The sequence below is a fragment of the Clarias gariepinus genome, chromosome 1 (genome assembly GCF_024256425.1).
Source record: "Clarias gariepinus isolate MV-2021 ecotype Netherlands chromosome 1, CGAR_prim_01v2, whole genome shotgun sequence".
Taxonomy (NCBI): domain Eukaryota; kingdom Metazoa; phylum Chordata; class Actinopteri; order Siluriformes; family Clariidae; genus Clarias; species Clarias gariepinus.
The window spans coordinates 23,836,503-23,847,736 of record NC_071100.1 but is presented as its reverse complement, the minus strand read 5'-3'; the positions used below and the strand labels follow the sequence as shown (position 1 = coordinate 23,847,736).

Here is an 11,234-nt window from a genome sequence, read left to right as displayed (position 1 = left end):
TAGGGGTATTAGGCACCGTGAGCCGACTGCAAGATCTGCAAGGTCCGCGAGCTTTCGCGTGTTAAACATGTTTAATTTTTTTTGCGTGGTAAGATGGAAACGTAATCATGGCGTACTTATGGCCACCGCACGACTGTATTAAACCTCTACTCTGGCATCTCATCGTATTCATTCCATAGTGCGCTATACAGCCCCAACAACTGACATACTGCACATTGTTTCTGAAGCTGGCAAAGAGTGTTTTGTCAGCTGTTTGTCAATCAACTATGATTGTATACCCGGTTTGTTTCACCGCCACTACAGGTTGATATACATGAAAATATTAGTGACAGTTTGGTGATTTAATTTATATACAGTATTTGTCTATTATCGCATGCTATTGATAAGTTAACCCATGTCGAAATAAACGTTATTGGAATAATTTAGTGCAATGTTTAATTTGCATAGAAAGTGCACACTTAGAAAAGTTATCACTTTACGTAAGATATATCTTAAGAGTCTTCTTAGCGCGCTAAGAGTGTGCGTTATCGGGAAACCGGGCCCAGATAGTGTTTCCCTCATGATGAAGAGACTCCCTCTGCTGTCCAGTGTTAAAGACATTTGCTTTTAGTTCAGATGAGTATAAGTAGCAGCAGATGGCAGAATTTAAAAGAAAGAGAGAGAATTTATTTATTCTTACGGTCCTTTTTAAAGAAGAACCTTGATATATATATATATATATATATATATATATATATATATATAAATACAAACCTTTGATTATATTTGCTTTTAATGAAATTTTAAGGGGAAACACATTTTTGTTTGGTTTTATTTACACAGACACCAGCAGCTAAATTTAATATTTTTTATGATATTGAAATTCATTAATTTCTGTAATAAAACTGTGTGAACTGTAAATTATCTTTATTCATATTTGTAATAACAAAGATCCATGATCATACTGTGTATAAAGGGCATTACACTTAAAGTTAATTGTGTGATCTAAAACAAACAAACAAATAAACAACATGTATTAAAATAGAATGCATAGCAACTTAAAAAGGAAAATGTACAGAAATAATCAGAGGAGAAAATAAATATATTTTATTCACAAGATGTAATAAATGATTAAATAAGTGAATTTTTTATTCAGTCTTACACACAGGAGAGATGATCAGTGGTGCTGAGTTTTTACCTCCTTGGTTTAAACTGGGACTGAAGTATGGATAGAGTTTCTCAGTGAAAGACTGACCAGTGAAAGAGTAGATATGAGATCTGGACACCTTCTCCACCTTCTCTCTCAGTGTGAGGGGGACAGAGGGATCAGCACCAGCCTCATACTGATTCTCATTCCTCTCAGTACCACAGTCCAGAATCCATCCTGAGGCCTCAGTGTAATGTCTCCCTTCCTGTTAATGGACTCTGTGGCGACTCCAAAACTCCACTTATTTTTCCCTCTGACCTGCACCTTATAATAAAATCTTCCTTAGGAGAAACTTTGTCTTCCCAGAACTATAACACACTCATTAAACCTCTGTGGTGTATCAGGGAGATCCTGTCGTGTGTCTCCATGTGTCACTTGTTTTCCATCAGCAGACAGGATGAGATTGGGATGAGCTGTATCAGGATCCAGAGTCACATCCACTGAGAGAAACACACATTGTGTGATCTGAGTATGAAAATACAAAATATAAAATAATCTCACAGTAAATCATATTCATTAGGATTTTAAAAGGGTTTATAGAAGATTAAATCTATACTGTATATTGTAACAGAATATTTGTACATTTTATTGTAGGAGTTTGTTATGGATGAGAAATATTGATGAAAAATGCTTCCCTTCTAAAAAATTACTTTTCGATATAATTGTGTTTATTGTTCATTGTTTTTTATTTAAAAACATATGTAAGTTTGACAGAACAGAAGAGAAAACAGTTTGTTTTAAATATATTGATTTAAAACAATATATTGTACTTCTTTTTTTCAACTGCATTAGTGTAAAGCACTATTTTGCATATCATTAAAATTACATAATCCTTTAAAAAGAAAATAACTCAATGACTTTAGACTAATGCAATTAAAAAAAGAATAAACTTTTGTCTAAACATATAGATTTCCTATATTATTTTATTGGTAAAATGTAAATCAAAAAGGCTTTTGTTAAGTAGAAATAGATTTAATGGCTTTAGCACATGTCAGGAACAGGAAGCCATAGTGAGAATAATAATGAGAGACACTTCATTAGCTAGACAAATTAAAATGAGTCTGATGATGCAGTGATGTAATGCTAATATGTACATTATAATATGAGAGGAAATCAGAAACCTCACTGTACCTGCATACTGCTGAATCCTCTTCAGTTCTGTAGAAACTAATAACAACAAAACATCACTTTCATTAATAGGCAGATTGTATAATGGAATGTTTCATTCAATTAAAGCTAACAATAATAATCACCATTACTATTATATAAATAACTCTCTTAACTTGTATTTAACAACTCAATAACTTGTCATTGAGTGTTTGAGTGAGTTTCTCATTGAGAGACTGCTGAAGCTGAGACAGAGCTGTCCTCACAGTGTCCACAGTCAGATCAGTGTTAATACTGATCTCAGTCCAGTTCTTGGTGTGTGGAGGGCTGCACATGGAGGAGGAAATCTACAGTAGAGCAGGAGAGAGGAGAAATCCCTCAGCATGGTGAGTGTTGTTCTGTGATGTTCTGCATTGCCAGTGAGCAGAGAGAGGAACACTGACCTGTAGGAGGTGGAGATGATCCTCAGTGTGTGAAAGCTGAGGTTACTAGAAGGTTGTTAGGTACTATTTTTTACCCTGATGCACAAGCAATTACACTGACTGCATCTACGTAGATAATACCCCCTGACTAGCTAAAATATTGTCTTAATAGTTTTATATGTTGTTTGTCTTAATGTTTTTTCCTTTGTTTTACAAATATGACCCAATATATGTTCAGTGATACTTCAAATAATATGCTTTTAAAAAGCATTTATTTCTGTATTGCATTATATTTTTATACTAGTAAGTTGTGTTAAAAATAAGTCTCCACATTAATGAGCCCATGTATTATGATGTGGGCTGCTGTGAGCCAGGAAGTCCAGGGCCACTTTTTGGTCCCAGTCCGCCCCTGTTAGCAATCATAATCTAAAGCCATCCAAAGCGAGGTGAAATACATTAGAACATTTACAAACATCTGTAAACCCCATAGGGTATTAGCTTAGCCACCGGGAAATGTTAGCAGTGTTATCTACATGCTACACTAAACTATGTAAGTGGCTTTGAAAGACAATGTTTCACATAAGCTGACGAAAGCTACCCAAAGTGAGAAAAATATATACTAATATTAGTTTTATATTAGCAGAATAAGAGTTATATAAGACTTAGTAACTTACCCATTGTCATAACAGCTTGCTTGAATATCCTCTGCTGGATCTGTTCTCTCCTCAAAATGCTCCTGTTTGTCATCGAAGTCACAATCTTCTTCTGAGGGAAAAGTAAACTCCTCCCACTGTCTAGAACATTCTGAACAACTTCTTTGGCTGTGTAGCGCGTGCCATGTTTCAAATACGCAGAAAAGTCACTGAATCTGAGTGGAAACTGTTTTCAAGCCGGTCTGTGTGTGTGTGTGTTTTCAAGACGGTCACTGTGTCTGCTAGTGATGGGTCTTTCATTAACGTTTCGTTCTTTTTGAACAAATATTTAACGTGACTCAGAAGACAAGTCTCGTAGAGTGATTGGTTCATTTTCCACTGGGCGCGCATGCGCAATTTATCGCAAAACCCTCGTAGGTTATGTTCAGGAAACAGAATTGAGCGATTCTTTCTCAATGACTCTTCTACTCCGACTCATTTGTTCTTTTGTCACGTGACTCCCATAGACGCTATGCAGTGCAGTACACAGGAAACAGAATTGAACGGTTCTAAACGAATCTTCAAGTCCCGAGTTGTTCGTTCCTTTGTCACATGACTCCCATAGGCGCTATGCGGTGCAATAGATTCAAAAGAACAAACGACTCAGACTGGAAGATATGAGAGGTGAGCTACTCATTTTGTTTATTATAATATGTCTTTAGCTGCATTGTAATAATATAACATACCTAATTTGCTTTTGTTATATTGTGCTAATGTTGGATGCACGGGCGCTCGTGTGTGTGTGTGTGATGCATTTATCCCCTCGGGGCTTGCCATAGAAGAGCAAGGAGCATGCGCACGTCCTACTCTGGAGTGTCGTGAGTTTTGAGTTCATTTTTTGGTGAATAGTGAAAAATAAACAGTTAAAAAGGATTTCGTGTGCTCTCGTTTTTATTGTTTTTTTATATATAAGTGTTTAGGCGAACCCGGCACGAATGCTCGGTCACATTGGTGGCAGCGGTTTTGTTTTATTTGCATATACATTGTTCAGTGTGACGGCGGGTGTTTACCTAGTTAGTTAATAGTTGAAAGTTCTTAGCGGAATTATCACGCATGAGTTTAATGTTGGCACGGCCATCATGTGGTGTAAGGAAGAGGATGATTTATTTTCAAGAAGGGACTGCGACAAGAATAACAGACACGTGAAGATTGAGTTGCCGTCGCCGTTCTCCGGTAACAAGAAGCAGAGTTTTTTATGTTGGGCACAGCAGTTCGGGGTCGCGGTGAAAGCGCTCACAGGGGGAGATGACACTGCATTCTATAATTATAAACTGGCATGGATTCTACCGACGCGGCTGAACAATGCAGCATTTATTTTGTGGGACAGCCTCCCTCATACTTTTCAGGCGGATTATACAGCGGCCAAAGAACGGCTTAAGGAAGTTTTGGTCAACGGCAGTTTATGGCTCGCTTCAGAGCCAGCCTATTAGCCCGCCCTCGTGCCCCGGGGGAAAGTTTGAAAGTGTATGCTGCAAAGATCAGTAGGCTGGTGGACGAGGCTTTTCCTGAATATGGCGAAAGAGCCCAGAGGGGAGGAAAAATTTTATCGTTTCCTTGCTGGTTTGGATTCTGTGCTCAGAGCTAAATGTCATGAACAAGGAGCAACGGGGCCACAGAACACATAGCGTGGTTTCAGAACACGTATGGAGTAGGATTACAATACATTCTCATGCACACAAACTGAGTGTGTTCAGCCAACTCAGCTCTCAAAAAAGAGCTCACAGCCAACTAGCATTCAACACAAAACCTTTCTCAGCCTTTTTCAGCGTCACAAAATGATAATATAAAACATAAAACGCCTGCGCTCCTACTCCGTTCTCTCTGGATATATATATATATATATATATATATATATATATATATATATACAGTGAGGTCAATGAGTATTTGATCACTCTGTGATTTTGCAAGATCTCTTACTTAGAAATCATGAAGGGGTCTACAATTTTCAGCATAGGTGTATTTCCACTGTGAGAGACAGAATCTAAAAAGAAAAATCTAAAAAAACTCACCGTGAGCCGATGAAGAGGATGAAGAGGACGACTAAGAAGTTCTCCGTCGGCGACGAGTGGATCGAGATCTCTCGCCTGACATCTCCCGTTCACGGCGTGTTTCAAGAGGAAGCTCTTCCTGTCGCTCGGCTTGTTCCGCCGAGGTGCTGCTTTTAGAGGGGTCCGGCTTTTGTTCAGAGGCCTCCGCTTGGCCTGCTGTAGATACCTCGGGGGGTTCGGCCTCGAGGACGCTCAACAGTTCAGCATCATCTACTACCAAAAAAACAGTGTTCGTTATTATTTTAAAATTGCAAGGCACCATCATGAAAAATAATGATAATAAATAAAAGTAATAATAACCCACCGTAACTAGGATCAGACTGTAGCTGCTGCGGCCCGATAGGCGTAGACCGTGTCGGTTCAGCTGTTTTAAAAATCAGCGTTTCTAAATCTAAAAATAATGAAACTTTGTTTAGCTACAACACTTTCTCAAGAAGATAGAAATAAAACTGGATACATATATACATTTTCAAAAGAGATAAAACTCACCGTCTTGCCAGCCGGCTTCGGTTACGGTGTAGCGAGGATCGACAGTCAGATTGTTTACTGCGAAGGTCAGAACGATTTTTTTTTTTTCCAAAAAAGCAACTTAAAACTCGTGTATATAAAAACAAGTGAATCTAGTTTCTACCTGGAGCCATAGCGTTGATTTGCGAAGATCAGGTGTTCTCCGGACCCGCGACGAAATGACAGAGTTTTACGGTTTACCTTCTCTTCTACGTATTTTTTATACATCCCTCCTTATCGCACCCCAAAGAACAAACACACACACATACACACACACATACACACACTAATATACACACAGACGGTCGTAAAAAGCGTCAAGAAGTTTCAGACCCCTCTGGTAACTCTTTAACATACATAACGGTCATAAACACCCCCAAACAGCTCTCCTAACACAGGGTTTGTTAACTCTAACTGAAAAAAGGTATTTTTAAAAATCACCCAAAGATATAGGAAATAGCCTGTTTTTTTTTTTTTTTTTTTTACTCTACTTTTGACTTTATAAGTATAGGTAAAAACAGTTAGGCCTACAACCCATAGCCTTAGAGTAAAGTACGGCTAACCGGAACATTTCCGTCCTAGGCGATCGTGGGACATCATACGTTGATAACTCACTTTTTTTCACCATTATTAGTTTTTTATTTTATTTATTATTATTTAAAATGTATTTTTCTTTTTACGTAGCTACATTTCTAAACCTATATATTTTTTATTTATACGTATAAAACATTCGCTTTTAGATGAACGTTTCTAAATGTCGTACACTGATGAGGAGGCGTGACTAAGTCGTCACTACCATATCCACCCAATCACAACTTCCGAGGGGGAAACCCCTTTGATTCATTCACTCGTTTGACAAACTCAGCGCGCCTCCCGTACCAGTCGCGACTTCGCTGCTCAGACGCAACACTCTCTTGACATCGGACAAGCTCGCGCAGACCTCGCTTCTGTCTTCTTTAATCTTTTTCTTAGACTCGCTCGCGTGATCGCAACGCCGCTTTATTCACCTCAACGAAACCAACTTTTTCCTTCTTCAGCGACTCGGGGCTCTCGCCCTCTGGTAACGTTTATTCTTCTACTCTTTAACTAACTTAAAAACTAACATCTTCAACAGTCCTTTGTCATTCAAAACTCATCCAAGTTTTTACCGAAGTTAATAAAATGTTTCATTGTTCACCCTTTGGTAATAAATAAATTCACCCTGTCTTAATAGTTAAACACAAGCACCTTGAAATCGAGTCCCCTCACCAAGCATATTTTTCAAATAAAAACACCCTGAACAAATTCTTATAATAAATAAATAAATACATATATAAATAAATACGTATATAAATAAATACGTATATAAATGAAATAAATCTATGAAATAAATAAATTAAATAAATGAATGAAACGATGTCTAGCGCATAAGCATCGTTACCCCCCCCCCCCCTTTTTTATCGAAAACTCCAGGTCATAAAAATTCCTAAAGGTCATCCAAAGGTCAACTTAAAGGTCATAAAAGGTCATAAAAAGGGGCAATAAAACTGTCAAGATTGAGTTTGACGAAAGGTTGTTAGGTACTATTTTTTCAGGGTCAGTGATGATGAACCAGTGCCTGCTGATGATGACCAACACCTCTCCCCTTCTCTACCCAAGTGAAAATTATGCCAATAAAACTAAACAGGTAATATGGAATAAAATCAATAGCAGCATTAGCTCATGCTACTAATTATTATTGTAGTCAATATTAATTTAAAATAATATTTTCTCAGCCATATTTTGAATTAATATTGACTATAATAATAATTAAAAGTAGTAACTAGTTTACTAGCCCAAGCTAATGCTGCACTGATTTTATTCCAGTTTTTCTGTTCAGTTGATTGCCATCCTTTTCACTTGGCTCAGGTATAGGAGGGGAGAGGTGTTGATTAACATTATCACTGACTGTCACAAATGGGGTGTATTGGCGGATGTTGATCGCCGTGGGCGGAGAGAGCAGGCATAAAGGCAGAGGGGTAGTTTAACAAAAGAGTCTTTTAATAAGGGTTGTCACAGAAATAAAGACACAAAAACAAAGGAACAAACAAACTCAAACAATACTTAATAGCATGGGGTTAAACATGGGCTCTCTGGCAGGACACAGACAAAGGGACACCAACAGGCACTAATGCCTGTTACACTACGTTTAAGTTGGTAGCGAAACACAGGCTAAAGGGTGCCTAACACGTCCTGTGGCGAAACAGGCAGACGGAGGCCTAACACATGTCCTGTGGCGAAACACAGGCAGACGAACGACTAACAAACGTCCTGTGGCGAAACACAGGCAAACGGACGACTAACACACGTCCTGTGGCGAAACACAGGCAGACGGACGACTAACACACATCCTGTGGCGAAACACAGGCAGACGGACAAAACACGTGACAGGACACGCAAACTACGCGGGGAGCTGAAACAGGACACGTGACGAGACTAGACCCCCGACAAGACGGGAGACACATAGAGACGGGAGACCAGAGACACGGGACTAGGGCTAAAGACATGGCAATCAGCTAGACATGGCTTTTAGAGCACTTAACCATGGCAGTTAGCTACACATTCATCTAGCTAAGCATGTCTTTAGCCCGACATGCACTAAGCTACACTTACCTAATAGCTCAACACAACACTAGGGAATTGGGGCACAGAAACACAGAGACAGGATACCCAGTGGCTAGGCTAGGGGACACTCAAAGATTAGGCTAGGGGACACTCAAAGGCTAGGCTCACTGGGAAACTAGGGAGGCAGGAAACACAGAATGGCTAGAGACACAAAGGGGCTATGGCTAGGAGCATGCTAGCTAGCTTAACATAGATTTTAGCTAAACACACTCCTAGCCAAACACACACCTATCTACTTACCTGCTCTAGCTAAACACACAAGAAAACAGGGGGACAACAACCACAATATTCACAACACCACACATGACATGACTGAATTAGCTCCACCAACATAGACACACAAAACATATACAGAAAACATTGCCAATATGAGAGCCCAAGGGTCCGTTCTTCGTACGTCGCTAACTCAGTTAGCTGGATTTAAATGTTGTGGATTTGTCCTGATCTTGGATTGTTTCGTTCTTCGATGCGCTTCTCGCATTTGTTGTCATAGAAACATATCCGTAAGCTTGAACCTGCTCGGGAGCAGGTTTATTTCATGTAAACAGGATTTAGCCTGAGCTCCTGGCGGGTTATGATTGGTTGAAATGGCGAGGTCACATCTGATTGGTTAAAGAGCACGACTGACTCACGTGGAAAAAGAAAAGTATATGCCCCGTGCCATGGACTAAATACACACACACATAATGGCTATCAAATATTATATATGAACATAAATTCATAGGTTTATTATTATCAAATATGATATTACTATTATAATAAACCCTAGGCACGAGACAACCGTCAAGACCATTAATACAAATTCTTGTATAATGTTTATTTTGTAACACATTTATTTTTCAGGGGATTGTCATAAAAATATGCAAATAAATATTTATATATATTAAAAATAAATATTTTATAATGATAAATTGGACGAAACTAATTTTATTATAAAATAAACAATATAAAAGTATACATAATATTTTTATTTTTTCATATACAACATATTTATTTTCATATTGCTTATTTTATTTTATTGTCTCATGTAATTTGTAATTTGTAAACCATTAACTTATGAATTTATGTTCTAATATAATATTTGATAGCGATTATGTAGGGGGTTCCCATGTTTAAGTCAGCCCATGTCCAGACCTGTCTGAAGTTTGCCAGGGACCATCTGGATGATCCAGAGGAGTCATGGGAGAAAGTCCTGTGGTCAGTTGAGACCAAAATATAACTTTTTGGTCTTAACTCCATTCGCCGTGTTTGTAGGAAGAAGAATGATGAGTATCATCCCAATGATACCATACCTACAGTGAAGCATGTGGCTGGGTTTTCCAACATGACAATGACCCAAAGCACACAGCCAGGAAAACCGAGGAGTGGCTCCGTAAGATGCATATCAAGGTTCTGAAGTAGCCTAGCCAGTCTCCAGACCTAAATCCAAGAGAAAATCTTTGGAGGGAGCTGAAACTCAGCGACAGCCCCAAAACCTGACAGATCTAGAGAAGATCTGTATGGAGGAGTGGGCCAAAATCCCTCCTGCAGTGTGTGCAAACCTGGTGTATACACAGTATATATATATATATATATATATATATATATATATATATATATATATGTAGAGACTCAATACTATCATCCCAGTCATTCCCTGCAAGGCATTAAAAAAGTAATTTCCCAATATCTGCTGAAAGATTTCAAAAGGTATCAGTAATCATAAGAGAACAATGATTACAATGATTCTACCTTACACTGGCTTGATACTTATGTGCATATTTTCACCTGAACAGGTCTTCTGTCCATTAAGTCCCTAACCCAATTAAACAGGTTTCCATCATGTGGATTTTTATCAGTTCAGTTTAAATGAGTGTATAAATACACATGAGCAATGTGATCATGTGTCATCCTGCCCCTTTATCAACCAATGAGAAGTGAAAAAGGAAGTGACTGAAGTGAAAGTGAAAGGTGTTAGCTTATCGAAGATCACCCGTGTTTTCACATTAATTTTCGAAATTAACTGCAGGATATTCACTTGTTAATGTAAATTCTCTGTTCCTGAAAGGAGGTAAAGGTATGTTCATCTGTGGATCTTTATATAGTACTTTATAGTTTGGAGGTTTTGTCAGTGTGTGATTTATCAGGATAAACTGCTAACAACATTATCAATGTTAGATGGAGACAGAGTCTCTTAAACACTGCTGTAATACTGACACTGAAATACAAGCTGATTATAATAATTGTTAAACACATGTGTCCTTAATGATCAGTGATTAATCAAGACAGAAAAACTGATGAATAGGGTCAAAGGTTACTGTGTTTACTAACTTCTGGAAAGTGGAGTGTTGAACTGATTCCAGCATGAACACAAGTTACAATACAATTATTATACTTATGATGTATGTATCTAATGATAACATTTAACCAAATATGTGAGTTAAACTTAGATGGAAGAAGCTAAAATTGATTAACAAAAATACAGGTTTGTGTGTGTGTGTGTGTGTGTGTTATATCACAGTGTAAATACTTCCAGTGTCACTGTTTAACACTGTAGACAACCAGAGTCTAATTAATCAGTAACTACTAATCAGTTACACCTCATACTGTTACATGTCTGAACTGAATGACGTGAATTCTTTCCTGA

General features: G+C 38.1%; 1 long non-coding RNA gene across 2 annotated transcripts; it reads right to left on the bottom strand.

The window, feature by feature from the left end:
• Window positions 1-1,279: 1,279 nt before the first annotated feature.
• LOC128530684 (uncharacterized) lies at window positions 1,280-2,761 on the bottom strand. Of its 2 annotated transcripts, XR_008361144.1 has the most exons (4): window positions 2,737-2,761; window positions 2,470-2,640; window positions 2,318-2,353; window positions 1,280-1,626 (listed from the first exon to the last, which is right to left on the bottom strand). It is a non-coding gene; the product is annotated as an uncharacterized LOC128530684 (long non-coding RNA). The 2 variants fall into 2 exon arrangements; XR_008361143.1 differs by having other exon boundaries at window positions 1,280-1,651; window positions 2,470-2,754.
• Window positions 2,762-11,234: the final 8,473 nt, after the last annotated feature.